Genomic DNA, 6,004 nt, shown 5'->3' with positions numbered 1-6,004 from the left:
CGGAATGATCTTGGATGAAGTCTCTGGTTATATCTTCGGACAATGTGCTGTTGCATGGCTAAATGTTTGACTACTGTGGATGATCTGAGTTCTTCAATGAGGTCAAGCTCGGATTGCCGAGCTATGTCTTGTGTAGTTTGGTCGGCCAATTCAGTGCGTAGTGAGGATTGGGAGATCTCCACTGGTATTATTGCGTCTGAACCGTAGACTAAACAGAAGGGTGTCTCCTTTGTGGTTGAGTGAATTATTGTATTGTATCCCCATATGATCTCTGGGATAAGCTCGGCCCAGAGGCCTTTTGCATCATCTAGTTTCTTTCTTAGAGCATGTAGTATTACTTTATTTGCGGCTTCAGCTAATCCATTTGTTTGTGGGTGCTCTACTAATGAGAAGTGTTGTTTGATTTTCAAGTTCTGCAAAAAAGATGTGAATTTTTTATTGGCAAACTGGTGACCATTATCTGTGATAATGTGCCGAGGAATGCCGAATCGACAAATAATATATTTCCAAACAAAGGAAAGCATTTGTTGTGATGTAATCTTGGCTAGAGGTTGTGCTTCTATCCATTTGGAAAAATAATCAATTGCTACCACAAGGAATTTTACATGTCCTGCTGCTGTGGGGAAAGGTCCGAGGATATCAATGCCCCATTGGTTGAACGGCCAACTAACCTCGGAACAGTGTAGGAGTTTGGCTAGGAGATGTGTAATCGGACTGTGTTTTTGGCAATTGTTACAGCTTTTAACTTTTGCTTGACAATCCTGTCGTATTGTCGGCCAATATAATCCAGCTCTGAGGATTTTTGAATACAGACTTCGGACTCCGAGGTGTGTTCCACAGATCCCTTCATGTGCCTCAGCAAGTGCAAGCTCGGCTTCTGTTCTGCAAAGACATTTAAGCAATGGACGAGAGAATCCCCGTCTATATAGGCAATTATTATAAATTGTAAAAAATGAGGCTTGTCGGCGGAATTGTCGATCATTTTCGACGTCGCCTGGCAAGATCCCTGTTTGGAGATACTGTATGTATTGGGATCTCCAATCTGTTTCCTGTGTTACACTTAAGACTTTTGTTAGTTCAATGCTTGGCTTAAGTAGTGTTGACTAATAAAGTGATGACCCATTTGGTTGAGTGCTGGCGAGTTTAGACAGAATGTCAGCTCGACCATTACTCTCCCTTGGTATGTGCTGTATTTCATATTTAGAAAATTTTGAAAGTAAGTTTTGTACGACATCCAGGTATTTAGAAAGCAAAGGGTTCTTAACTTGGTATAAGTTGTTTACCTGTTGGACGATAAGCAAGGAGTCGCAATATACCTTAAGTTCGGTGATGTTTAGGTCGGTGGCGAGTCTGAGGCCGGCAATTAGTGCTTCATACTCACTTTGATTGTTGCTTGCTTTGAATGAGAAGTTAAGGGAGTGTTCGATGACGTTGCCGTGGCCATCGTCAAGTATGATACCTGCGTCACACCCCTGTGGGTTGGAGGACCCATCGACGTATAAAGACCATTCGATGTAGTCTTCAGTTGTACTCGGTACTGAGAATTCAGCAATAAAGTCGGCCAAAAATTGGGATTTGATGGATGCTCGGCCTTCGTACTTGATATCAAATTCGGATAGCTCCACCGACCATTTTACTAGTCGGCCAGCTAGCTCAGGTTTCTGCAGGACTTGCTGCAAAGGTTTATCTGTTCGAACATGGATTTCATGGCTCTGAAAGTATGGTCGGAGTCTCCTGGCTGAGAAGACAAGGGCGAGGGCCAGTTTTTCAATGCTCAGGTATCGAAGCTCGACATGCTGTAAGGTTTTGCTGGTAAAATAGATCGGGAATTGTTTCTTTTCTCTTTCTGCGACAAGGGCAGAGTTTATAGCCCAGTTAGTGACAGATAAATATAAGAATAATGGCTCCCCTTGTAGGGGGGTTTGTAAAATTGGTAGTTTTGAAATAGTTTCTTTGATAGTTGTAAATGCTTGTTCGCATTCATTAGTCCATTGGAAAGCTTTTTTGTTTTTTAAAGTCTGGAAAAAACATGAGGATTTAGAAGCTAGGCAAGGTAAAAATCTAGAAAGTGCAGCAAGTCTCCCTGTTAACCGTTGGACTTCCTTGATGGTGTGTGGACTTGTCATGTCTAAAATAGCTCGACATTTTTCTGGATTTGCCTCAATACCTCGGCTAGTGAGCATGAAGCCGAGGAATTTACCGCTTTGAACACCAAATGCACACTTTTCGGGATTTAACCGCATGTTGTATTTTCTTAACTGTCCGAAGATTTCTGTGAGGTCATCAAGGTGATTTTTGCCGATCTTTGTCTTGGCGACTATATCGTCGACGTAGACCTCAATGTTTCTGCCAATTTGTTTGGCGAAGATTTTGTCCATTAGACGTTGATATGTTGCACCTGCATTCTTAAGGCCAAATGGCATGACCTTATAACAATAGTTTCCATATTCAGTAATAAAGGTTGTCTTATTTTGATCGGATGGATGCATTTGGATCTGGTTATAACCAGAATATGCATCCATAAAGCTGAGTTTTTCAAAACCAAAGGCATTATCAACTAAACAATCAATAGAGGGCAAAGGGTAGGAATCTTTGGGGCATGCTTTGTTGAGATCGGTGAAATCAACACACATGCGCCATTTACCGTTATGTTTTTTAACCATGACGACGTTCGCCAGCCATGTTGTGAATCTGATTTCTCGGATGAAGCCCGCATTGATGAGCTTCTTGGTTTCTTCTAGGGAAGCCTATTTTCGGTCGTGGCCGAGATTTCTCTTTTTCTGTGCTATAGGTCGGACAGATGGATCTAACGCTAACTTGTGTGATATGATGGATGGATCGATGCTTGGCATATCAGCTGGGATCCAAGCAAACAGGTCGGTATTTTGCTGTAAGAATGCTCGGAATGATGATTTTTCTTCTGAGGATAATGTTGAGCCGACGTATGTGAATTTGTTTGTGTTTTCTGTGAAATAGATTTTATCTAGGTCTTCTGTTGGGGTTGGCCTTTCTAGTGTTCCCGCTCTGGGATCAAGGTCGGCTAGCATGTGTTGGTCGTTCATGTTGCCGACATTGTGAACCTGGGCTTTTGTGTTACAGTTAGGTCTTTTGAGACTATTGTTGTAGCATTCCCTGGCTTCTCGGGCATCACTGTGAATGGTTGCAATCGTGTTGTCCTGCAAAGGGAACTTAACACAAAGATGAATTGTAGATACTATAGCGCCGAACCTATTTAAGAAAGGTCGGCCTAGTATTAAATTGTAGGGACTGAAGCAATCAACAACTAAGTATTGAATGTCTGAAGTTTTTGACGAGGAAAACTTACCGAGTGTGGTTTGTAACCACACAAAGCCCATAACCGGGACTCGCTCACCTGAGAATCCTACTAAGTCACCAGTGGAAGGTTGGATGATGTTATTGCTCAGTTTCATTTTCTGGAATGTTGAGTAAAAGAGAACGTCGGCGCTGCTGCCTGGGTCGACCAACACCTTTTTTACTAGGAGATCTCCGAGCTGTAGGGAGATTGCGACGGGATCATCCAGATTTGCTACACTGTTGTCATGATCGGCTGTCTGGAATGTTATCTGTGGAGATGGCGGCAACAGCTGCTATTGAATTTGATCGGCGTTGATGGAAAGTATAGCTCGGTAAGATCTCTTTCTTGCCGAGCTTGTGGCTCCTCCACCTGCAAAACCTCCAGAAATACAGTTAATTGTACGTGTTGGTGGTTCGAGATGGCTATTGTTCGGTCGGTCTCTATCTCAGCCATGTTGTGTAACCGAGCTTTGGTCTCCTGAAGGAGGTGCTCGCCGCTGCATGTGGCCGCTGATGTATTTGTCTAGGTGACCCTGCCGAGCTAGTCGCTCCAGTAGGTCTTTGGTGACGATGCAGTCGTCGGTATTGTGTCCGTGCTTCTGGTGGAAGGAGCAGTATTTTGATCGGTCGGTGCCTTTTGAATCTGGGTAACTGCCAGCTTTTCTTGGTGGCTTGATTAATTTCGAATTCAAGATCTCCTTGATGATATCATCGCGCTTGGTGTTGAATTTGGTGTAGGTCTCATATCATGGAATTTGTTTGAAATTCCTCTTGTTGTCCCGTGTTTTGTCGTCGTCTCTATAGTGAGGCTTTTCTACTTTCCGAGCTTGTCAGAGTTCTTCGATGTCGATATGTCCTTTAGCTTTTTCACGGAACTCGGCCATAGTTTTTGGTTTGGCCACAGCAATAGTTTTCTGGAATTTTTCTGGTCGTAATCCGCTTTTTATGGCGTGCAGTTCCACCTCGGGGTGGAGGTCGGGTATACTTATGGCTATCTTTGTGAAGCGCGTCATGTAGTCCTTGAGGCTTTCGTGCTGGCCTTGCTTGACTGTATTCAGGTAATCAGAGTCATGTAGGTAGATGGCTGATCCAGCGAAGTGCTCCTCAAAGGGCTTTGATATGTCTCGAAATCGAGAAATAGATCCTGCAGGCAAAGAACAAAACCAATCAAGTGCAGGACCATCTAAGTAAGATGGAAAACAACGACATAAAACTTTATCAGATGCACCGTTTACTATCATTATGGAGGTAAATTTCTTGATGTATTTCTTCGGATCACCTAACCCATCATAGGGAGATATGGTGGTCGGCAAAGTAAACCTTCGGGGTAGCACGAAGTTCATCACCTCCGCCATGAATGGTCCAAGAGAGCTTTCCTGATCGTCATTCTCTATGTCTTTCTGAGCTTCCTCATTATGTTCGGGTTGCTCCTCTTCCTGTCGAGCAGTGTCTGAGATATGTGTTGGCTCTGACTGCTGCTCGGCTTCTTCTGTCCGTTCTTGTCGGTCATTATTGTTTTCGGTTCGAGTGTTATTCAAGTTGGCAATTTGATTTGCCATTCTTTGGTTCTCTTCAGCCACGGCTTGCCGCAACTCGGTCACCATCTGGAGCAATTCGGATGGTGTGGGTGGAGGTTGCTCAGCCATGACTTCAAACGGGAACCTCGAGGCCGATGATATATGGAGAGGTTTATATTTTCGGCCCACGGTGGGCGCCAATTGTTCTTGTATGGATACCTGGAGGGGGAGCTCAGCCTCTAGGAATCGACGCCGAGTTGTTATCTTTGGCGCCGACTTTTGAGCTTTGCGGTAATCCGAGCTTTACTCCAAGAGGATATCCAATCGTGCAGAGCTTTGAGCAAGAAACAGGGGGGAGTGTACCTGCAAAGGCACTCCGAAGCTTAAGTCAGTATTGAGAATTCAATGTATCCTTTAGAATAGAAGATCATACCTTTTTATAGGTGATAATGTATAAATCGGTTATGTTCCTGCTTTATTGCCTGTATTAAAGAGCAATAATAAGGGTGAACGTCAGGTTGGACGTTTCATTTTTGTGAAGCAGTCCGTTAAGCTGATTTGTAACGTCACTTTTTAATAAATGACATTAATTGCCGATTAGTAACTGTAACGCCGATTAATAACATAAATTGCCGAGTTATGGTCTGTAATGCCGGTCTTGTAATGGTCCTGATCATAAATTATTTAAATATAATATTTATAAAAATATATAATCTGTAGCATATTTATCTATATGCACATACATTTTATATTTCAAATATAAAATTTAAAAATTAATTAGAAAACATCTCGAATATATTGCACTCGAAATATAATACATAAAGTTAAAAAACAAAAAATTGAATACACTATATTCTAAATATAGCTATAATAAAAATTTTGGCACTGTACTTGAAATACATATAATTTATAAAAACATATTTTTTTATTAAATAATATATCTATCCTTTATTCTTATATATTTTACTTATGAATTATTTAGTCGATGTACTATTTTTTATTACAGTATTTTTCATAATTTTATTATAATTAATATTTCAAGACTTATTATTATTATTTAATTTTTTTACTAATATAAAATATTTTTCGTAATATCTATTTAATTTAGTTTCTTCTTTATTTACAATAAAATTTATCTATATTTAAAATATTAATAAAATAAAATAAAATAT

At 41.0% G+C, this 6,004-nt stretch overlaps 1 pseudogene; it reads right to left on the bottom strand.

Moving 5' to 3' along the window:
* Positions 1-3,761: 3,761 nt before the first annotated feature.
* On the bottom strand, positions 3,762-4,961 carry LOC148577322 (uncharacterized; annotated as a pseudogene).
* Positions 4,962-6,004: the final 1,043 nt, after the last annotated feature.

This window comes from Arachis ipaensis, chromosome B1 (genome assembly GCF_059453495.1).
Source record: "Arachis ipaensis isolate K30076 ecotype BB chromosome B1, ASM5945349v1, whole genome shotgun sequence".
NCBI classification, from domain to species: Eukaryota; Viridiplantae; Streptophyta; class Magnoliopsida; order Fabales; family Fabaceae; genus Arachis; species Arachis ipaensis.
Note: the sequence above shows the minus strand (reverse complement) of the source record. Positions and strands in the feature narration are given on the sequence as shown.